Here is a 24,443-nt window from a genome sequence, read left to right as displayed (position 1 = left end):
ACCTTAAAGATCCACAATGAAAGCAAAGTAATGTTATAACAATATCCTCTACTCGAATATGTACCTGCTGAAAAATATTATAAGGGTCATTGTCACACCCAAAATTTGGACAACAATTTCATCCATATACTCCCTCTTCAGCTTAATATTTAAAGGTCTAGACTCTAGACAGAGAGTTTACTTATGCCTTCTCATGGTGCAAGAAATGATCAGACCATTGCAAAGTCCAATTTAGGGCTAATTCAGTTGAATTTGCACAGAAAAGTGAACACAGAAAATAAATAGGTTCTGTGTCAGAAAATCTTTTAAATTAGAAAATTACAGGTATTTTTCAATCACAGAACGCAAAAAACTTTAAGTGGAAAACAAAAAAACAAATAAGATACTTACCTCAGACATTTTTTTGAGTGACTAACAATATTATGCAGATTCTGTCCCAATTTTTCCAAGTACCAATGATATTTGCGATAGTCATGTACTGTGTCGACGACTTTTCGATTGCACTTATTAGTATGGGGAATATCATCAGGACTTTAAATGGATATGCCTGAGACTTAAAAAATGTTTGTAAGAAAGAAAAGACGACGATGGGAAGAAAAGGGAAAGGAAAACAGGGAAGAAATTGAGATTTAGTGATGATCCTAGTAAATTGGGGAAGGCAGTTCCCTTAAACCATGCACATACGTAAATAGGGGTTGTGCATTATAGTGATGAAAAGAAGGTGTCCCGAGGAGCATGCTGAGAATCTAAGTGGCTTAGAATAATTATGTTAAGGGAGTGCCAACGGATTGAATAATAATGACTAATCAAAATACTGACCTAGCATCAATCCTAGTTGGGATGATGATCAAAGACGGTGGGAAATGAAGTAAAACGATGAAAACTAAAGAAAAAATGTAATGGTGTCACTGGAGGTGAAAAATAAATGGACCAAGGCAATTCAAAATAATTATTAAGAGATTGCCACGAATATGGTACTGTAGTAAGAAGTGAAATCACTTCTGCTTAAGGTCATAAACCACAGACTGTAGTAGAGCTAGAATCTAAAATGGAAGGAAGGTCAATTAAGTCCATCCAGGCAGTCACGCATTAATAAATTGTCCTGCCCAAGAGGTAATGGAGTTTTGACAATAGCTGGTAAAGATACGTTTTGAAATTAATCCTGCTTGCATGTTGAGAGTGCTCCCGCTGTAGGGGAGGGCAGCGATGCTGAAACAAAAAGAATCGTGCCTCAGTGTCAAATGACTAAACAGAGTATGGACAAAGCTTGAGTGCTCCATAGTAAGAAACAAACATACTATGATGGCTCAGTGAAAGAAGGGTGATCAACATCAGTCTGTCTCCATGAAGCAAACGACTGTGTAGGAGCAGGCTGAAAATCAAAGTACGCACTTACTTAGAATCTCATCAGCATGCTCCTTGGGACACCTTTTCAACAGTATAATGCACAACACCTATTTACGTACGTGCATGGTATGAAAGGACGCCGCCTTTCACAATTGACTAGGATCATTACTGAATCTCCACTTCTTCCCCGTTTTCCTTCCTCCTTTCCGTTCCTGTCGTCGTCTTTTCTTTCTTACAGGCATTTTTTTATGTCTAACCCACATATATTTAAAGTCCTGATGTGACCCCATACTATGTGGGATCGAAACGTTGTCGACAGACAGTACCATGACAATCGCAAATATAGTTGCTCTATAAGTTAATCACATTGGCAGTTGGAAAAAGTGTGATCAAACACATTCATCTGATACATAGATCCCTCTATCAATTTCATTAATTGATATAAATATCAAGTATATAGCATGGTAGGGGTAAGAGGGAATGCCAGTCTGCCATAGATTTAAAGAGCGTGCAAACTTTATTTTGTGTTTTGAGGCTGATTCAACTCTATGGAGGCTGGTATTGACCAAACTGATAGCTGGTGCAGGTGCTAGTCACACACAATATGATGCAAGCTTTATGCTGCAGTACATGATCCAAAACCAATTCATGAGAGACAAATTCAGGACTGTTCTGGATCTTGAGAGAAAAGCTAGACAGAAAAGTTGAGGTTTCAGATATTAATTAATTCTGGAGCTTATATCAGTTAAATCACACAAGATTGAGTCAAGGTAGGTGATTCTCAAAGTCCAGCCACAACCAACAGCTTTCTTCGCTCTGGGAACTTGGCGACCTGTTCATTTGGTAATCGACCTGAATGACCAATCTGGGATGTATTTTGCACACAATACATTTCTGAAACATACTGGGTTTGACATTGTGTGCTTGTCTGACTGGTGCTTTCGATAGACTCTGCATGCACGTCTGCAGTATCATTGGTACACTTCAGCCAAGTCACAGTCAATACATGTTAAAAAGAAATATACAAAAATAATAAAAAAATATACGCCTTCTTTGCCACCCATCACATTTTCCTACCATCAACCTTTTTTCCCCATTCCCTCCTGTAGCTTAAGCACCACCAGACAGGATCTGTCAACTGTGCGAGGGGGAGGATTTGCTCTACACTTTTGGGAAGTCTCTATTGTTGGCCCAGTAACTACTAAGTGAGGGCCGAAGGAGACTATTTCAACGCCACACTATTTTCACCATCAGTCTATTCAAACTCTCCTCCTAGGGTGTTGAAGCAGAGTGTGCCAAGGACAAGAGTGTCCTCCCTGTATGGGTGAATTAGGCCCTGGAAAAGCTTAGGATCAAAGATTCAACACAAAATGACAATGATAATCGTTGGATAGTGGGCTCCTTGGTGAAGCATCCTCCCCTCAACAGAGTGCAAAAATATCCACCCGATAAACTCACTGCTTCAGTCTCCTACCCACCAGCACCTTCATCAACAGGCTACAAAAAATGTCTTATTGCAATTCATCCCAACTGAAGCACACATGTATCCCCCATGGTCACCTTCCACCTCTCAGTCGATCTTTCTCTCAACTCGTGTGCGCCCTCACACCGAAACTCTTTCCTCTTCCATTTATCACTCAACAACTTTAAGCCATTTTTGCACCACTCACTTTCTCTCCATTCACACCACACTACAACATCCATATCACTTCCGCCCCCCCCCATTCATTTCCATTCTTCCACTCAACTTTACCTTGCCTTATCAACACAATTATTCTTCCTCCATTTTCCCATATTTCCTTTTTTACACCAGCATGCTAAACCTATCTCACTACACAACTTGCTAGTCTAACACTTCCAATCCCACCATCCACAAGCTATGCACATTCCCCATTTCTAAAATAAACTCTAATCTGAACTCACAAACCCTCAATTTCACCCCTTTCAAACACCCTACCTCTCCCTCCTCAGATACTACTAATCAATCACATTCTTTTTCCTTACCTAAAACATTAAATGTGCATTCGGACAGATCACAAACTCATTCATCTTCACATCTTTTCAACTGCAGAATTTAGAATGCTAAAACTAGACCCTTACACACATACTTACACTCATACCATCTTCTTTCAATGCATGCACTAGAAAGAAGCATCGCCATCACACAACCAAAACAAACTCAGCTTAACCTGAACACAACAGCAAAATACAAACCTACACAAGCATCAATTTAACAATTACATTCGGAGTCATGCACACTCCCATGAAGACATCACCAAATTCCTAATAAGAATGTTTGAGTAGAACAGTGATCACAGACAAACGTGCAGTCACCCTATCCACTTCCTCACCTTCTCAAACACGTGAGAAAGAAGCCAGATTCAACAATACTGAGAGATCAACCCAGATCAAAAGATTAGATCAATGGAAAACCAAACATTAAATACTTCCTTTTACAAAAGCAAACTGATTCAATTAAACTGCCTTTCTGAATTCCTGTTCACTGAGCACAAAGGAAGAGAATATCGCCAATACCTCAGAAACTAGCCAATCTGGTGTCAAGCCAACAACCAAGGAAAGAAAGACTGGATGGCTGTTGTCGGTGAGGATTCCATAAAAATCACAAAGATGGAAGGTATAACAATACAAGGTTGTGAAGCCTTTCTTACTAGATGCAAGGAGTTGTTTATTTTTCTAGATAGTCCCATTCACAAGATATAGATTTTGTATTTTTGATCTATACTCTGGTTTTTAACATAGGACAGCTGGTTGTGCCACGTGAAAGATAGCTTTTGGTGCCTGCCACAGTGAAAAATAGCTTTTGGATCTTAGTCATTGTAAAGACATTACCATTCAATTTCTATCTGTTCTACTTTTAAATGCCATGCACACTGCTTGGTAATGTTTTAAACAGCTGGTTCTGACCTGTCAGATGGGTTTTTATTTTGACAGTTCAAATTGCAGTTTTTGCACTGATGCAGTCGGGCTACACTGGTAGGCCTGAAGCCATGTTTGCACTGCCACAGCAGTGGATAGCATAATAGGTGCTTCAGCGCACTAGTGACATTTAACGTACAGGTCCTGTGTACACTTTGTATTATATACAAGGGACTTATAGGTAAGCCACATATACCTATTAGCTGTATACCCATTTTATCATGCAGAAATAGGGAGCACAGTACCACTGATTAGCAGGAGTAAAATGCACAGATTTACTACAGCCGACAAAATAGGCAAGGCAAAAATATGGGGTACACCACACAAAAGAAGGTTACTCCTACAACTAGCCTGCAATCCATAGGGGCCAAGTTATGCAGTGAGGAATAAAACGTGTATTCTCGCCTATTTTGATATCTCACGCCCAATATATCAGTCAGGCTGTATACATCCAGGACTGAGTGTTGTGTGAACGAGTTCCAGAGCAGTCCAATGCTGGGTTCACGCCAAGTTGCAATCAACACCTAACATCACTGCCTATGCTCCAGTGTGCCTTAACATAGTTACTATGTTATGAACAAATTGGAATAGGGGTATCAACATTCAGGGCATAAGTGTTTATAAATACCACCTTTACATTTTCTAAGTCAGTGTAAGATGTCTACTCTCCTTGCACTCATATTTCTGATTTAGCTTAAATTATACATGATTGTGTATCAGACTATGTATACTCTGCTATAGTGCTGTATGCGTCGCTCAAAATTGCACCAAATCAATACCATGTCTGTCCAGATATGCCAACACTTGCCTCTTTTTATGGGGGTTATTCAGCCCTCTAATGTTCCACATTAACAGTGATATTGTTTTACTATGAGTGGCCATCTTTCCAGTACTGTTATTGTGAGAGAAAACACACACACACACACACTTTTTGCCTCCATTTTGAATACTAGTTGCTGGCCTTTCGACTCAGAGGCCTGCTAACCAGCCCCTAGTGCCAGTGTTCTAACCCTTTATAAAATGCATGTTGAATGAGATTCCCACAATTGGCATAAGTTAATTTATAAGTCCCTAGTATATGGTCCACTATGGTGCCTGGGGTTTGTAAGTTAAAGTAGCCAACCAGGGCTGCAGCACTGAGTGTGCGACCCTGAGTGTGCCAAAGCACAACCTGGCTCCCAACCTGGCCCTGCAGACAGGAAAAGCAGTTTTAAACTGCTAGTTGCGACTTTGCCATTTAAACCTATGGCAAACCCTCTACATCCCTTAACAGTATATTTAAGTTGCCCATAAGAAAGGCCTATCGAGCCCTACAGCTGGGAGCGGTTTATAATTAAGTAGGACATATGTTTTTAGAGGTCCAAACAGTAAAAACCCAACTTGGCCGTTTTTACTGTTGATAACCTGGTGGCCCTACTGGCTAGTACAGTGCCAACGTCTGATTAGGACCACCAAAATGGGTGCTTCAAGGTATCAAATTAATTGTAGCATTAGCCAACTTGATGCCCAAGTCAAATTTAATGTCACTTTTAAAGAAAGGCAACTTTTTGAAATTGTCCCTTCGAGCCTAGTTTTTTCAGCCACCAGATAGCCTTCTGACGTGCAAACGAATCCCCAGCCCAGGGACAATATAGGCCTGCCACAGAGGGAGATGTTACCTCCCCCTCGCAGGTAGGCACACAGGGTGTTGGCCCAAAAGGTGAGCTTCTAAGGAGAAGACTCCTTTGATGGGCAAATGGCAACCACACTCGAGAGGGGCTACCCATTTGCTCTGGTAGTACAGGTTGGCAGCGGGACAGAGTGGGAACCAGCTGCCAAACTGTTTTTTCCGTGGGAGTGGAGTCCATAAGTAGCCACACCTCTAGGGTGGGTTACAACGCTCCTCACACTGAGTGATGGGTTCAGACATCGTAAAAGTGGTGAGAACAGTGCAGCTAGATGCACACATTGCCATAAGGCAGGAGGGATCCTGGTAGCCCACAGGCTAGCGACCACATCATCTCCTAAGGGGCACTTTCTGGGCTTAAGTATGGCACCCCTGGCATTCAACCTCAAATCACATCTGGACTGGAGAAAGGATCGGAGAAGGACTGCCCTGCTAATCCCTGGACTTGGCAAGAGGCTTACCACATGCTGGAATGCACCTGCTGGAAAACTCTCTCCAGAGCCCTACACCAAAAGGGTGCTCTCCGAGAGTAATTCGACGGACTCCCTGTTCCAGCTCAAGGGCCATAAAAGCTGAAGTAGTCTGTTACGGCTGGTCGGGAGCCACTTCTGCAAACTCGCCACTAACTGCCAATGTGCAGCCAAGAACATCACACTTAGACGCTCGAAAAGTTGCACCCAAATCTGCTAGACCTCACCAAAGGATACCACTGGACCTGCTGCGACCGGAGACAGTTAGCCCCGCCGTTGCCAGGCTTCTGTTGGCTCAAAGAGGACTTTGAGACACGCCAACCACTGTGGACCAAGTCGCCCCACTTCCTTGTGGACCGAGGAAAACCCCTGGAAAGGCATCCGTCCACCACACAGAATCCAGAGCATCTTTTAGCAGCTTGCATCCTCAGTATCAGGACCACTTTATTGAAGTTTACGCAGTCATTGCATAAAGTGTGGAACTGGACTTGAGACTGCTTTGGTGATCAGGTAACTGTCCAAATACTCTTTATTAGCCCCCATGACCATCCCTCTTTTGGAATTGGTCACCCCGTCTGGCTAGAGCAGTCCAACAAAATTCTCTAAAAATTGCCCAAAAAGTTTCCAAACTTTAATGTTACCAAATCTTTGTTTGCACTTTGGACTAAATAGTTGAGATTTACGTTTCACTTAAAAATCTATATCTCCGGAACCCTCAGGGGATTTTAAAATTCATAAAACACATTCAATTTTTATAAATTGGTGTCCGATTTTGTTCAGGTTGTGTGACTTTCTTATTCTGTTTGTTGCTCCTATATGCCTTACAGTAGTCCCTTTGTTTAAGCAATGCTGCTCAAAGTCACAGCTAACCAGGGTTGAGCAAGAGGTTTTACAAACGAGCCTGGTTGAACCCAAGATGGTTTTTTGAGTGTATCACGCAGTGAAGTCTCAGAACCACAACATATAATACTCCAAATTCCTTACAGTTGTCTATTAGAGCTATAGCTCAGAGTTAGCTCGACATTAAAACGTAGAGATATGCCTGACTTCATAACATAGGAGAAAAACTTAGATGAGCCCCCAAACCCACCCACCTCCCCACTGATCTCCCATCTATTAGTGCCATGTTAGCACAACTAACTAATAAACCATGTTGGGAATGCAAGGATGACAAAAAACCTTGAGCATGATACTGCCCCACTTTGTGAAGTATACCTGTCCACCAATGCAACCAGAAAAGCAGACCCAAACGACCCAACAGCATCAGCAATATACTGCCACATTCCCAAAATTTTATTTATATTTCAATGTATAATGATAACAACATATAGCCTGTCCAAACCGGCAACATGTGTAGTGTCCAAGTCGGTGTCAATCTCAATTATCTGAGGTTCAGTGGAAATTGCTCATTTTACTTCACTCATGTCCACGATAGAATTTTGAGATTCTTTAGTAACTGACACATTCTCTGCTCGCTGTGGCGAATTCCTAAAGTTGACATGTGCTTAACAGAATTTAGTCACTTCCGCTGCAAAAGATGTGTATCTTCCCATAAAAGACCACACCTTTAATTTAGCCAGCACCACACTGCATAACTAGTGTTTTTTCCTGCAGAGAGTATGTTACACTTCTGTGAACTTGTGTATGGCTTCCTGCACCATCAGGATAAAGTCCAGAAATATGGACAGAGCTGACCCATGATATTGCAGCGGCCGTTAATTATGTCCCAAGCGTAGGGTCGTATCATTGTCCCAAAACTGAGCAGCCAGATGATGACTGGTCTTGGTTGGGGCAAAAGGGTGTGTGCGCCTGGAGGTGGTCAAGAGCCAAAGGAACTCCAACAAGAACATCTTGGGAAAGCTGGCCCTCCCAAATAATTTGACAGCAAGCCCTCCACAAGGAATTTCAGACGATCCATGTTGATTGATTCGTCCACACCTACAATCCTGATATTATTAAGCATGATGTGGCTTCTAAATCTTCATTTTTGGCTCTTATGGTGGTGGCATTTTTTTGGGTATTTCTGTCAAACTGTTCATTCTTGTTTTCGAGTCATCTTCTTGGTTGGATATTCTCTGCTCCATCTAACCTGAAATTCTGTCTTACAAACCATTCCATGAGGCAACAGAGTTGAGAAGTCAGAGTCTAGTTTTGCAGCTACAGATTCAAAACTAACTGAGGTTGAGTAGTATGGCCTTAATGTCTGTACCAGGGTCACGCAAATCCATTTTCTTCCACCCACTCCCAATTTGTGTGGAGATGCCATGCGGTGTGATACGTTGCGCTGGTCAAAAAACAATGTGCCATGTTTTGGTTCCCTCCTGCCCATCTCTTCAATATCCAAGGTTCTCCTATGAAGACTGTGCCAAGTCTAGAATCAGAAATATGCATTGTATTCTCAGTTTATCTTACCACCTACCCACATCCTTGGCTGTGCTGAGACAGAAGAGCGCAATATGGTTTAAAAGTGGATCTGCAAATTAATTTACTGTGTCCTAAACCATTGTCATGTGTCCTTAGCACTGTACTGCATAGTAGTACAGTGCGTTTTCATCAACTCAAGCATAATCTGGCCACAGGGGACTAACGCGGATCCTCGACTTATCAGAATATCAAAAACATGTAGTGCATTGATTGTTCCAAGCTGGTCGCTTCTTTTCAGACCCGATTATGCAAGCAAGAAATTGGTGTTTGGGGAATTGGGGTATGGAGGCTGTGCAGCACCAGCCAACACAGGCCTCTCCCCTTTGTATGGTGTGGTCTGTCCCAGACTGGGAAGGCCTCCAGTGCCGCATTGGACCACACCGCAGCAAGGAGTGGTCCCAAGTCAGGACAGACGGGGTGAGAGGGGCTCTGTTAAGCTAGACAGAGAGAGAACACCATTTCAAGCTCACAAGTGACCCCTGTTGCAGCCAGGCCTCGTTGCATGGCTCCTCCCACAGGCCACAGATATTACATGCGCCCCATAAAGGGGATAGTGGGCCCCAGGATTGGTGGAGTTCTACCTACCTTACCGCAGCCTTTCCATGAAATGGGACCATCCAAGGACGACCACTTCATTGAGGGGTGAAAGCACAGCTGCAGAGGTCTGTGCAAGGATGCCATGTTGGACGTCTGCATGGCTATGCCTCCCACAACAGTATGTGCAATTTCTTATTGACATACAATAGAGTGTACCCTAAAGCTGCAAACGTTTTGAGTGCCATAGTATGAGGAGCATATTATGTATCCAGTGATAGGAGGTATTAGAATTTTTTGAAGATATCAGAAACAAAGGTTAAAGGAGAAGTGTCACTAGTAAGTGTAGATCAGATAAGGGGCGGTTGGGGGTTGATGAGTGGGTATGTTAAGAAACCAACTAATCTTCTAGGATACTGATGTACCTTCTCTGACTATCTTTAATTGTTTTTACAGGAATCGTCCTTTACACTATTTTCCGTACAGACTCATTGTTTAATCTGCACTGCCTGGAACAGGTTTGACAAGCACAGGTGTCAGAAATTAGATTTAATTTTTCAGAGAAATGCAACTGATTTTACATTCCGAAACCCATTTATTTTAGCTTTACAAAAAAAGCCTCTAATTCTCATTCTTCAAGGCTCAAACTGCTATCTATCCTCAAACAAGATCAAGGTGGGGGAAAAAGCAAACCTGGTTCCATCATTTACCATCAGAAAATATACATCTACAACACAAAGCTACCTCAGAATTTCCCATAAAGTAGAGAACCGCTCTGCAATAATTCAGACAATTCTATTCACCAATAGAACTAATAAACTGGAGAAATTAATATCCGAGTGAAATCACTTTCGGGCTAGACTGACCTTTTCTCTCAGAAGTATTGCAAAATCCATCTGAGACAAAAAAAAACAACAAAAAAATAACTTGGTGCACCTTCCAAATAATTTTCCGTTTTAATTTTTCAGTAACAGTCTTAAAAGATTTGATTGCCAGAAACAGGCACATGCAAAGAATTGTAAAGCACTCAAGAGATTGAGAAACATGCCCTTTGTTGCTTCAACAGTCACATTCTGTTAAAGCAGCCTAGCATCTCATACTACTGGTCATGTGCAGGTCTATACAGAGATGTATGTGGTCAGACACACTGTGCACAAATTATTTACTTACTCTACAGCAGTTTTATGATACAAATTGTTTTTAAACTGTTACAGCGACCTTACTTTTCATTTTAGCAGCCCATATTTGTTTGATGTTAACAATAGAGGGTTTACTTTATTGTGTATTTGACATAGTACATGTATTGTATTGTAGAACAAGTTACTTACCTTTGGTAACGATATATTTGTAAGAAACATTAGTTAGTTAGATTCCTCACCTTAGAATATCCCCAGGCGTCAGGCTGCATATGGAAAGATTTTGTGTCAGCAATACCCTTCCGCGTCGCTAGGCGTAGTCTGCGGCTCCGCGTCCGTCGTCGTGATCGCCGGGATGAAGTCGGAGTACTTAGACGCCGCCCTCGCGCGCTGATGTCAGTTCTTGTACATAGCTTTCCGCGCAAGGAACGCAGAGCCATGCAAGAGACCGACACTGGTGCCAAGAATCTAGGGCCCTAAAAGGGATGACCTTAACCCTAGGTAGCGGTTCACAGAACAGGGAGGATGGGTGGGGCGGTGAGGAATCTAACTAATGTTTCTTACAGATATATCGTTACCGAAGGTAAGTAACTTGTTCATCTGAAAGAAACACGTTAGTTAGATTCCTCACCTTAGAATAGAAACCCCAGCAATACCAACCCCGGTGGTGGGTCTGCGAACCAAGATCACACCAGAAAGTCCTGGAGAACAGAACGCCCAAAGAAGCCGACTCTCCGGACTTGGCTGTCCAGGTAATAATGTTTGGCAAACGTGTGCAGCGAGACCCACGTTGCTGCCTGACAAATGTCCTGCAAGGGGACTCCCCGGCCCAGGGCAGTAGTCGCCGCTGTGGCCCGAGTGGAATGGGCCCTCAGCCCCACAGGAGGGTCCTTCTTAGCTAAGGAATAACAGGCCTTGATACACAGAACGACCCACCGAGAGATGGTTCGCTTGTGCACCGCCCGCCCCTTCTTAGCGCTCACGTAGCCAAGAAAGAGTTGGTCGTCCACCCGGAACTGTTTCGTGCGGTCAAGATAGGAGGACAGCGCCCGTTTTCGGTCCAGACGGTGGAGCCTCTCTTTCGAGGGATGCGGAGGCAGAAAGAAGGTGGGCAGTGTAACAGACTGGCCGACGTGAAAGGACCACCTTAGGGAGAAAGGAAGGACGAGTCCTGAGAACAATCTTGTTCGGATGGACAGAAAGAAAAGGAGGCTTAGAAGACAGAGCCTGGAGCTCACTCACCCTTCTAGCAGAGGTGTTGGCCACCAGGAAAGCAGTCTTAAGAGTCAGAAGACGAAGGGGACAATTATGAAGTGGCTCAAAGGGAGCGCACATCAGATAGGTCAACACTAGGTTCAAATCCCACTGAGGCATTACGAAAGGGACAGGAGGAAACATGTGAGTAATGCCCTTAAAGAATCGAGAAACAGGGGATTTAAAAAGAGAAGGCTGATCAGGAAGCCGTAAGAAAGCAGAAATAGCCGAAAGGTGTCCCTTGAGGGTGCCCAGAGCAGAGCCCTGCTGGGCCAGAGAAGAAGAAAGAGGAGAACCTCAGAAAGAGGAATGGAAAGGCGATCCACTGCCTTTGCTGTGCACCATGCCACAAATTTGTTCCACCTGCAGACGTATATCGATTTTGTGGAGGGACGCCTGGCTGCCAGAATGACATCACAGACTTCAGGAGGCAAGTCAAATGGCATCAACTGCCGCCGCTCAATCTCCACGCATGGAGGTGGAGGCTGGACAGGTTCGGGTGAAGGACCGTTCCCTGCTGCTGCGACAGAAGGTCCTCCTGAAGAGGCAGCCAAATCGGGGGATCGATCGATAGACTGAGTAGTTCGGGATACCAGTATCTTCGTGCCCAATCAGGAACCACAAGGATGAGTTGGGCCCAGTCGCGCCTGATCTTCTTCAGCACTCTGGGCAGAAGTGGTATAGGCGGAAAGGCGTACAACAGACCGCAACTCCACTCGCGATGAAAAGCGTCTCCGAGCGAGTGCTGCCTTGGAAATTCCAACGCGCAGACCTGATGACATTGTGCGTTCTCTTCGGTGGCGAATAGATCTAACCAAGGCTCTCTCCACTGCCGAAAGAGTCCTTGCGCCACGTCCGAGTGCAGACGCCATTCGTGATCCATCATGCACCGGCGGCTGAGTTTGTCCGCTCTGGCGTTCAGAGAGCCCGCCAGGTGTTGGAACCACCAGGGTGATGCTCTGACGTTCCAGCCATGTCCAGAGGCGCAGAGCCTCCTGACAAAGGGTCCACGACCCCACCCCGCCCTGTTTGTTGCAATACCACATGGCGATGGTGTTGTCCGTGAACACCTGCACTACACTCCCCTGAACAGAGGGAAGAAATGCCTTCAGTGGAAGACGGATCGCCCGCAGCTCCAATATGTTGATATGGAGCCGGGACTCCGCCGGAGACCAGATGCCTCTGATCTCTGCCTCTCCCATGTGGCCCCCCCCATCCCAGGAGGGACGCATCCGTCACCACTACGTGCTCCGGTAGGGAGAGGGATCTGCCACTGACCCAATCGCGGTCCGTGAGCCACCACTGCAACTGTCTTGTAGTGCCCTCCGAGATCAGGACGTGGTCGGACAGGTTGTCCAGATGCTGGGCCCACTGAAACTTCAGGTCCCACTGCAGAGTCCGCATCCGCCACCTGGCATGATGTACCAGCAGGATGCAGGAGGCCAGCAGACCCAGAAGCCGCAGCACCAACCTGACCGAAACCCGGGATAAAGGCCGAAAGATCTGAATCAGAGCCTGAATATCCCGAACCCGCTGTTCCGGAGGATAGACCCTTAACTGCGCCGAGTCCAGAACTGCTCCGATGAAGAGGAGCTTCTGGGAGGGACTCAGATGCGACTTCGGCACATTGATGGAAACCCCAGCAAATGCAGGAGGTCGGCCGTAGTCTGGAGGTGGGAGACGACTGCCTGGGGCGAGCTGCCTTCACCAACCAGTCGTCGAGATAGGGGAAGACTGGAACCCCTAATCTGCGCAGATGAGCTGCAACCACCGCCACCACTTTCGTGAACACCAGAGGCGCACTGGTGAGGCCGAAGGGGAGCACGGTAAACTGAAAGTGCTCGTGGCCTACCGTGAACGCAGGTAACGCCGGTGGGCCGGCAGGACGGGGATGTGGAAATAAGCGTCTTGCAAGACCAACGCTACCATCCAGTCTCCAGGCTCTAGGGCAGCCGAACCTGAGCTAAGGTGAGCATCTTGAACTTCTCCTTCCAGAGGAAGGCGTTGACGATCCTGAGGTCCAAGATAGGGCGTAGGCCCCCTTTGCCCTTCTTGGGAACCAGAAAGTAGTGGGAGTAACAACCCCGACCTACTTCTGGGCCAGGAACACACTCGATGGCCCCCTTGGCCAAGAGGGACGTAACTTCCTCCTGGAGAAGTTGCAAGTGATCCCCCGACATGCGGTGGTACTGCAGTGGCATGGCTGGAGGGGTCGCCTCGAAGGGGAGGGAGTAGCCCCTTCGGACGATTTGCAGCACCCACCTGTCCGATGTTATGGAACGCCAGTGGAGCAGGTGATGGCGAACTCTGCCTCCCACTGGCGTGGAATGGGCCTGAAACCTCGGACTAGGAGGGCTTTGAGGCGGATGCTGCTGGGGTAGATGTGGACGGACCGGCTCTTTGTCCCCCTGCTCTGCCTCGGCGGAATCTACGTCCACGACCGCGTTGAGGCTGGTTCTGCAGCCTGTGGCTAGACAGACGTGAGGGGGCGCCCCTTTCTTGGCTACGAAAGGGGCGAAAAGCAGAAGTTTGCGGGCGAGGGCCGAGAGGCCCAAGGACTTGGCCGTAGCCCTGGAGTCCTTAAAGCGCTCCAGCGCACTATCCGCTTTGTCGCCAAAAAGGCGACGGCCATCGAAGGGCATGTCCATGAGGGTGCTCTGGACATCCCCGGAGAAATTTGTGGATCTCAGCCAGGCGTGGCGACGAATCACCACCGTGGTCGCAATTGCCCTGCCTAGCGAGTCCGTTGTGTTCAGCCCACATCGGATTGAATACCGTGCCGCATCCCGCCGGTCGGCAAGAGCCTGGGCGAGCCATGTCCAGGCCTCCTCTAGACACTGGGGCAGCACGTCCGCCACCGTATCCGACAAGGAGTGGGTGTAAAGGTCCAAAAGGCACGCGGTGTTGATAGACCGCAATCCTAAACTAAGGGAGGAGAACAGTTTCTTCCCAAACTGTTCCAACCTTTTGGATTCCCGATCCGGGGGAGCGGACTGGAAGGCGGTCTGGGAGGTAGAGGCCTGGATGACCAGGCTCTCGGGGGTGGGGTGCACCAACAGAAAGCTGGGGTCGCCCAGTGCGGGATGGTGGCACCGGGCCATGTTCCGGTCTACAGGAGGGACTATGGAGGGCTAGGACCAGGTGCCCATCAGAACGTCGGTCAGTGCTTCACTGAACTGCAGCAGAGACTTCGAGGAGCTTACTGGCGGTTGAAGCACTTCAGTGAGGAGATTAGTCCTCATGGCCACAGAAGGGAGCTCCAGCCCGAGGACTTCGGCCGCCTTGCGCAGCACCACAGAATATGTAGCACCCTCCTCTGTAGCCACGGAGGAAGGAGAGATGAAGCCAGTGTCAGGGGAGGTGTCAAGACCACTGGCATCCCCCAGCTCTTCTGCCCAGTCCTGAGATAACTGGCACTGCTGTGCCAGAGGGTCCTCAGACCCCTCCCAGTCATCCCCATCATCCGACTCCTGGTAGACAGGTGGAAGGGTCGGAGCCGGGCAGAAGATGAACCTGTCATCCATCGGCGCCGGATACGGCGCTGGGCGGCGCCGCTCCGACGCCGGGACCGGACCAAACCTGGGGAAGAAGTCATCTAAAGACGGCACCAGGGGTGGCACCGAAGGGGTTCGACGCCAGCGGAGGGGTCGTAAGGTCGACCGGCGTCGACAGGGATCCAAGGCCTGGATCCCACGGGGGCCTGCGGCGTCGGGACCGAAGTCGACGACTGCGCCGTGGCCGGAGCCACCGGCTCACTAGGCCTCCCAGTCGCGCCTGCAGGGCCCAAAGGCGCGCTGGCAGGCGTCGACGGCGAAGTCAGACTCCTCATGGCCATGAGGAAGTCTCGGATCTACGCCGGAGTCGCGTCAGGCCCAGGGACCGGAAGGTATGGGGTCGTACGCGACTCCTGCGGCTCCGGAGCCATGCGGGTGGTGCCACCCGAACCCTCAGCCGAGTCGCGCGACGGGCGAGAGGAGTCAGAAGAGCGATGTCGCCTCTGCGACTTCTTACTGTGCCTCGACTTACCGGAATGCGAGGACTACGACCCCGACGAGCAGTGATGGCTGCGGCTCCTCGACCGGTCCCTCGACCTCCTCCTCGACCAGGACCGTGAGCGGCGCGGAGCCGACTGCCAGATCTCGAGCAGCTTGCGGGACCACTCCCGCCTAGCCTTCGAGGTCAAGGCCCGGCAGTCGAGGCACGACTCAGCATCATGGTCGGCCCCAAGGCAGTAGAGACACCGGTGGTGGTGATCCGTGACCGACATCAGGCGGTGACAGGCGTTGCACGGTTTGAATCCAGGCATCCCTACCGGCACCAGAGTCGAGGTCGACTAGAAATGGAACCAAAAGAGTTCAAAAAGTTTAGTCTAAAAGGGTATGCTCTTCCCAGATTGGCGCTTACTGGCGCGGAAAAAAGAACTGACGTCAGCGCGCGAGGGCGGCATCTAAGTACTCGGACGACGTCAGCCCGGCGATCACGACGCCGACGACGGACGCGGAGCCGCAGACGACGCCTAGCGATGCTCTAGGGTATTGCTGACGAAAAATCTTTCCTGATCCAGCCGGAAGCCTGGGGATATTCTAAGGTGAGGAATCTAACTAAAGTGTTTCTTTCAGATATTGCATTTATATAGCGCTTACTACCTCTGATGAGGCTTCGAAGAGCTTTTTCGGCGAGTAGCTCGCTACTCCGGAACCCATAAAGGATTAGTGTTGAATTAGTGTAGTGAAATATGAAAGCGATTTAAATGGTGGATAGGTTAGTCAATTATTTGGATTCAGAAGGATAGCAGGAGGATAGAAGAGGGAAAAAAGGTTTGTATTTATAGAACGCTGGTTACCCCTGATGGGGTGCTGAAGCGCATTTTTTTTTCTTGGCGAGTTGCACGCTACTCCAGAAACCTATAACGTGCTTCGCTGCAAACACCACTTGTGTGTTGTTTTATATCAAGGGCTTAAGTTTTTAAGTGTTCATTGTGGGTCCAAACATGGGCACCATTTTAAAATGTATTGCCAACTTTCCATCGCCACATTCCATTACTGTGTTGGCCTCCCAGAGTTCTTGAAGGACGAATGCTGTGTAGCAGGGAACAAGACTCTCCCCTCGTGTGCCAAATAAAAACCAGCCTGTGCTCGGCCTTGCTGCCAGTTTCAAGGTACATTTGCTTTACCTTGAAAGGGAGCTACTTTGCTTCCTTGAGACTGCACTCTCTTCAATACACGGGCGCAAAAGTCTGGACTACGCAGCTGTTTTATGTTCTGTCATAAGTTGATATTGTGTAACTACCAAAAACACAACAGTACCCACCACCCTTCTTATTCATATGAGACATGACATTTAATGTCCATTTGGCAGTTAAAACGAATATGTAATCTAATTCGCAGCCTGTGTACTGACTAAAAACTTCACATTTTGTACCTCAATAAGACAGACTCAAAGACAACTGCATTAAAAATCTGTTCTGGCAGAACTTCAGGGACTATTGCTCAAACCGCCTGGGTCAATACGGCCCAGGTCTAGCTGCTACGGACTCCAGTCAACACACGTCCTTGGAGTCACTGCCAGTCCAATTACTGTTTGACGTTCATATCCTTGAACTATACTATAGACATACCGCCCCTCCTCCAAAGCCACTTCAATGTGCGTTGCCTTGTTAAAACAAGAGTTTGCAATGCAATAGGTCTCACATTCACGCGCGGTTGAGCTATTGCCATTGTAAAGGACAATACCTTTTATTTATGTTTTGGGTTTTAAAACATAAAATAAAAGGCATTGTCATTTACAATGCTAATAGCTTAAACTCTCGCAAATGCGAGACCTATTGGATTGTAATAAAGGGCCTTCTCGACCGCTTGTTAGATTGTAAATATCTGCAGAAGAGACCGGCGTGCGACATCTTCAAAGTAGTGATAAACAGTGCAGAGAAGAAGATGTGTAAGTGTTGTAAATTACACAGACACAAAGTGTGAGGTAAGAGTTACATATCATCCAAGCGTTAAACACTAACAAAGCGCTCCAACACCTTTCGCACCGTGATTACACTGTCGCTGCTCAGGAGGAAGAATGGGGGGGGGGGGGGGCTATTTCCTGCCTTCTGCGTGATTTGAGTGTGTAGTGTGGCATTGCGTAATGTCATTGCTATCTTTGGCCTAATAAACACTCCAGCTGCAGTAGGGCCCTGACTTCACCTCTTGGTGCAGGGCGGGCTGTGCTTTATGGCACGCATGGAGGGAGGGATTGTCTCAGCTACAGCTCCATCCTCGTATAGTGCCGCTGCTATTACTAGTGAGCAAGAGGCTCGGAGTTGGTTGTGGCGGTATTGGTAGTGGTGGTACTGGTAGTACTGGTTCTAGTGGTGGTGGTGGTGGTGGTACTGGTGGTGATCTCGTCTGAACAAAGGTGTGCAGCCGCTATGAAAGTGAAAACGCAGAATGGGGTGCTTTTATAAATAAAAGCATTTGTTTCTCAAGTCGACAAATGCTTTTTTTTTTTTTTATTAAATAAAAGAGTCCCCTTCTGCGCTTTCACTTTAATAGCGGCCGCGCACCTTTGTTTAGACGAGCACAGTCTAAAGAAAGTAGGGCACCTACATTAAAGATAAAGCACGAAATGGGGCGCATGTTAAAAAAGAAAAAGTAGTCCATTCATAACTACATAAAGGCCTACAGTGTAATGAAACTGTAGTTGTCTGGTGCTCCTGGCTTGCTTCCAAACGGAAGTGATGTATCTGGAGCACCGGCCAACAAGGAGCCAGTAAACAGAAGCGATGGGGATATGAACCAATAGCAAGCAGCAGCTGAAATTACACTCTGTAGAGTGTTTACAGGAGGTCATGCAGACAGCAGATGTGCGCAGATGCTCGACCTAAAAATGATTACTTGTAGTCCTAGTTCTGCTTCAAAAGGATCGTCATAAATGTTAAAATAATTAACTCGCTGTGTTTGTCGATCCCAAAACACATTTGACAAAATACATTTCGTATCTACCCAATACTTAGTAGAAAGGGTGGAGAATCCAACACCCACATTTGCGAAGCCGTTTCTTAAAGCCCAAGCCCATCATAGGTAAAGATTTTCGAATCTTAGACTTTGCAGCACCAGAAACCATCTCAAAACTATGCTGCAGTGCCTATGCTAAAACCTCCTGTGTAAGTAGTGACGAAAATCGAAGACCTGAGAGGCTTTCATTGAAAAAAGGTGCCCTGATCCTTTAAGGCACTAGGCACTTCCACCATCCGTGATGCCTTGCACTTCAGGTACCTCAAAGTCTGTTCTTTTTACCGGCTCCAGTGACTGGGTTCACGGGAAAATTGTGAGTATTTGAACGCCTTTCTATCCGAAGTGTTTGCTTTCACCTTTTTAATATTCAGCTTGAATGCAAAGATATTTTGTACACTTCTTATGAACTTTGCTGTAAGAATGCTGATCCTTTTTATAAGGTGACCCTTTTGTTGGATGAAGAAAGCAGCCTTATATCCAAACAGAGTGCGGTGTGTCCTTATTCAGTGAAGGAATGTGATTTTTGCCAAAAGATGGCAAAAAGAGCCCTTACAGGTCAGAGAAGGAATAAGACTTGGAGGCAAGATGGAAAACCTGAAAGCCAGGGAGACGATAAAAATCAGAAAGTCCCTGTAGGAAACACTATTTATAGTGGGAATGTGGCAACACTGCCAAAAGAGCTTCCAAAGAGGGCAATCCAGAAAGAACAAGCATTTGCAATGCAATAGGTCTCGCATTTATAAGAGTTTGAGCTATTGGCATTGTAAAATTACAATGCCTTTTATTTATGTTTTGGTTTTAAACAAATAAAAGGCATTGTCATTTACAATGTCAGTAGCATCAACTCGCATAAAAGCATTGTGTGGAGTGCAGCAGTGTGCGGCGTGCAGCAGTGTGCGGCGTGCAGCAGTGTGCGGCGTGCAGCAGTGTGCGGCGTGCAGCAGTGTGCGGCGTGCAGCAGTGTGCGGCGTGCAGCAGTGTGCAGCATGCAGCAGTGAGTAGTGCAGCAGTGAGTAGTGCAGCAGTGTGTGGCGTGCAGCAGTGTGCGGCGTGCAGCAGTGTGCGGTGTGCAGCAGTGTGTGGTGTAGCAGTGTGCGGCGTGCAGCAGTGTGCGGCGTGCAGCAGTGTGCGGCGTGCAGCAGTGTGCGGCGTGCAGCAGTGTGCGGCGTGCAGCAGTGTCGTGCGGCGTGCAGCAGTGTCGTGCAGCATGCAGCAGTGAGTAATGCAGCAGTGTGCAGCAAGTGTGAGGCGTGCAGCAGTGTGAGGCGAGCAGCAGTGTGAGGCAAGCAGCAGTGTGAGGCAAGCAGCAGTGTGAGGCAAGCAGCAGTGTGCGGCGTGCAGCAGTGTGCGGCGTGCAGCAGTGTGCGGCGTGCAGCAGTGTGCGGCGTGCAGCAGTGTGCGGCGTGCAGCAGTGTGCGGCGTGCAGCAGTGTGCGGCGTGCAGCAGTGTGCGGCGTGCAGCAGTGTGCGGCGTGCAGCAGTGTGCGGCGTGCAGCAGTGTGCGGCGTGCAGCAGTGTGCGGCGTGCAGCAGTGTGCGGCGTGCAGCAGTGTGCGGCGTGCAGCAGTGTGCGGCGTGCAGCAGTGTGCGGCGTGCAGCAGTGTGCGGCGTGCAGCAGTGTGCGGCGTGCAGCAGTGTTGTGCAGCATGCAGCAGTGAGTAGTGCAGCAGTGTGTGGCGTGCAGCAGTGTGCGGCGTGCAGCAGTGTGCGGCGTGCAGCAGTGTGCGGCGTGCAGCAGTGTGTGGTGTGCAGCGTGCAGCAGTGTGGTGTGCAGCAGTGTTTCGTGTAGCATTGTGCGGCGTGCAGCATTGTGCGGCGTGCAGCAGTGTGCGGCGTGCAGCAGTGTGCGGCGTGCAGCAGTGTGCGGCAGCATGCAGCAGTGAGTAATGCAGCAGTGTGCAGCAAGTGTGAGGCGTGCAGCAGTGTGCGGCGTGCAGCAGTGTGCGGCGAGCAGCAGTGTGAGGCAAGCAGCAGTGTGAGGCAAGCAGCAGTGTGAGGCAAGCAGCAGTGTGAGGCGTGCAGCAGTGTGAGGCGTGCAGCAGTGTGAGGCGTGCAGCAGTGTGAGGCGTGCAGCAGTGTGAGGCGTGCAGCAGTGTGAGGCGTGCAGCAGTGTGAGGCGTGCAGCAGTGTGAGGCGTGCAGCAGTGTGAGGCGTGCAGCAGTGTGAGGCGTGCAGCAGTGTGAGGCGTGCAGCAGTGTGTGGCGTGCAGCAGTGTGTGGCGTGCAGCAGTGTGTGGCGTGCAGCAGTGTGTGGCGTGCAGCAGTGTGTGGCGTGCAGCAGTGTGTGGCGTGCAGCAGTGTGTGGCGTGCAGCAGTGTGTGGCGTGCAGCAGTGTGTGGCGTGCAGCAGTGTGAGGCGTGCAGCAGTGTGAGGCGTGCAGCAGTGTGAGGCGTGCAGCAGTGTGAGGCGTGCAGCAGTGTGAGGCGTGCAGCAGTGTGAGGCGTGCAGCAGTGTGAGGCGTGCAGCAGTGTGCAATGCAGCAGTATGCGCAGGAGTGTGCGGGAGTGTGCGGCGTGCAGCAGTGTGAGGCGTGCAGCAGTGTGAGGCGTGCAGCAGTGTGAGGCGTGCAGCAGTGTGAGGCGTGCAGCAGTGTGTGGCGTGGTTTGTAAACAAGAAAAGCGGACATCAAAGGAAGGGTGGGAGGGAACGAGCATATGGGGTGAGAGTTATAACGAAAGTTAATTGTTGTAAGAGGGGATGCAGGAAGTGAGGCCGAGCGCGCGCTGGTGAAAGCAGTCTGCTGCTTTAAAGTCCGATGCCAGATGCCAGCTTCGCGCTTGAATGCCTCACATGCACTGGCCATAAACCGCATTCCTAAGGTCATGTGCCCCTTACTAAATCTCTCTGAATGCGTGAGGCGGCGCACGCGCAGGAAGTAGCAGGTGGCAAATGGAATGCGCGTGGTTGTGCGCGTAACCGCCACCCGATCCACCTGGGAAGCCTTTGGGAGCATTTTCTGAAGCCCCGACATAAGTCTCGCTGTGCGATCGCTTACGCGATAGCCAGGCGAGACTTAAAAAGGAAAGACATAAAAAGTGAGAATAAGACATCAGCAGCAGCATCATTCTCATTGTCAACTGACCCAATCTCCTTTTAAGATCACAGCATCACCTTCAAGAACATTAATCATAGTGTTCTCTCTTTCGGAGGATTTGGCATAAACTCCAAAACGTCGATCTAAAGGTTCTAATGGAACTAAAATAGCCACAGTGGGGTCTATTTTTTGAAGAAAAAAAAATAATATCTATGCGATTTTCCAGCTACCGTCCTATATCAGATGCTCTTTCTATGCCATAGAACTAGTTTTGGGAACCTGCGGACAAAAATAACATGTTCTACCAAATGCAAACAGGATTTCGTACCGCATAAAGTACCGAGATTGAGGGGTTGGCAGTGGTTACGGTCAGCTTTGGGAACCATTTTTTGTCATTCAAATGAAGGTTATGCAGGTACACTTGTGTTACTGGATTTGCTGGTAGCGTATGCCACAGCAGACAGCCAAATTTTAATATCTACTCTCTGCGATCTCGATGCCCAGAGCACTGCACTTGCTTGGTGTCAGGACCTTTCTAAATGTAAAAACTCAACAAGAAATGATGCGGCCCTTTCATCACCCCCTGCATCAGAGGAGCAGTGTCCTACAAAGTTATATCTTGTCATCCATTCAAATCCGCATTGGTTCACCTCATTAAGACTTTTGGCAACACACTTTTATGTACAAGGCCAGAATGGTAATTCTGCCATTTTCCCAGTAGGCTGTAGATTCGCTCTTTTTAGAGGAGGATAGACTCATAATTCAACCATGCACCTACGGTCTCATTCTAGTGGTGGGCTACTACAGTGTAGGGGTGGCTTTCATTATTTTTTTGTAAGGTTTTGCTTTTTATTTTCTGTCCAGCCCAGGTTACACATTTTAATAACATGCAGATAACGCGCGTAACTTTTATACCTGTAGTTCAATGACAGATTTATGGATGGCCCACTATTGGGTACAACTGAACAGTGACAAGACAGAGTACTACCACTGGTCAATACTCTTTTTTTTGGCAACAATCTCTTGGTGAATCTTTCACACTTGGCGTCAGTCGCTTGGTGAATCTTCCATACCAGTTAGTGTGTGTGAAATACTAAAGTGTCAAAAATTGCTTAAAAGCTTAGCATAAATTGATAAATCTTAGTTACAAATTCATGTAACGTTAAAAATAATTAGAACTTTCATATACATTTAAAATGTCCTGTTCGGATTACTGTAATATTTTATTCGGACCTGCGTATAGGAGCCCAGCATGAAAAGTACTAGATATAGAACACTAATTATACTGGTACTACGTCTGCAGACATGATCATCACACACCCATAGCAACTAGTTCTTCATTCGATATTCCGTGTACTTATGTATCCACATATTTATTACTTTTCTGCTAATTCAGCATATCCAATGCACTACCCTATTTTTCACCCTACACCGCTCTCAATATATCCTCTACCTCAACTCTGACTCATCTCAAACCTCATTCTACTACTCTTTCCAATGCACTATCCTATTTATCACCCTATACCTCTATCAATATATCCTCTACCTTCACTCTCATTCATCTCAAACCCCATACCAATACTATGATCCCCACAATAAGCCTTTCTAGACTCTTCCCTACTCTACCCCTCCTTACATCAACTCATTCCTCTTTTACTATTACGATCTCCCAAACAAGCCATTCTAAACCCTTCCCTCACTCTTCCCCCTCCACCTCCATTTTACTCATCCCAAGCCGCTTCATACTGCTAGGAGCTCAAAAAATAAAAAACAAAATTCTAAATCCTTCCTTCTTTTATCCTTTTCTTTTTTTAATTCAAGTCGTTTTTATTGAAGTAGAAAAACAAAAGTAAAGACAATACAATAAGTCTTCCGTTACAGAAATGATTTGATTCAGTTATTGCTGAACAATTACAAAAAGCAAAAAGCAAATAACAAATATAAAGTAAATTAACTCTTGCTTGCATCATCGATATACAGATATATATACAACGCTCAATGTGTGGATGTGGCGATTTAGGCTCTAGTGGATGACCACAAACGTACTCTCAAATATCACAGACCAATGTATCCAGACCACAATATAATACCTCAAGGCGGCTCATAGTGAAAGGAGGATGCGTCCAATGATTTCCAAAGCTTTCTATTAGACGGGCTCCAAGTAGATGCTTGTAGTGCCGGATTATTAGCACCTCTCAGAAATGATAACCACTCCTGCCAGATTTTGAAGCTTACCTCACTTGCACTTTTCCATTTGCATAGAACCACTTTACATGCCAATGTTAGCATTAAATCCAAAAGCTGGCGATCTTGATCAGTTGATAGTTGTGGGTCAAGCGCCCCTAAAATTACATATACAAAGCCCTGTACAGGCCTTATCTTGAACACGTGATAAATGCAGTCAAATATTTTCCCCCAGTATACTCTTAGAGAAGGACAGTTGAATAGCATGTGTGCAAGATCACCAGAACGTGACTGGCAGTTCCAACATGTAGGAGAATCCCTTAATTTACATTTGAAAAGCTTATCCGGCGTCCAAAATGCTCTGTTAATTAGCATGTATTTTGTTTGGAATAGGATGGGTGATACTTTGTGTGTAAGGGCCATCTTGTGGATCTCATCCCAGTCAAAAGTTATGCCTGT

General features: G+C 47.3%; 1 protein-coding gene across 1 annotated transcript in view; it reads right to left on the bottom strand.

The window, feature by feature from the left end:
• Positions 1 to 24,443, bottom strand: part of PPP2R5A (protein phosphatase 2 regulatory subunit B'alpha) — a 730,770-nt gene that overhangs the window by 341,521 nt on the left and 364,806 nt on the right. The gene's annotated exons all lie outside the window — the stretch shown is intronic.

This window comes from Triturus cristatus, chromosome 6 (assembly GCF_964204655.1).
Source record: "Triturus cristatus chromosome 6, aTriCri1.1, whole genome shotgun sequence".
NCBI classification, from domain to species: Eukaryota; Metazoa; Chordata; class Amphibia; order Caudata; family Salamandridae; genus Triturus; species Triturus cristatus.
Note: the sequence above shows the minus strand (reverse complement) of the source record. Positions and strands in the feature narration are given on the sequence as shown.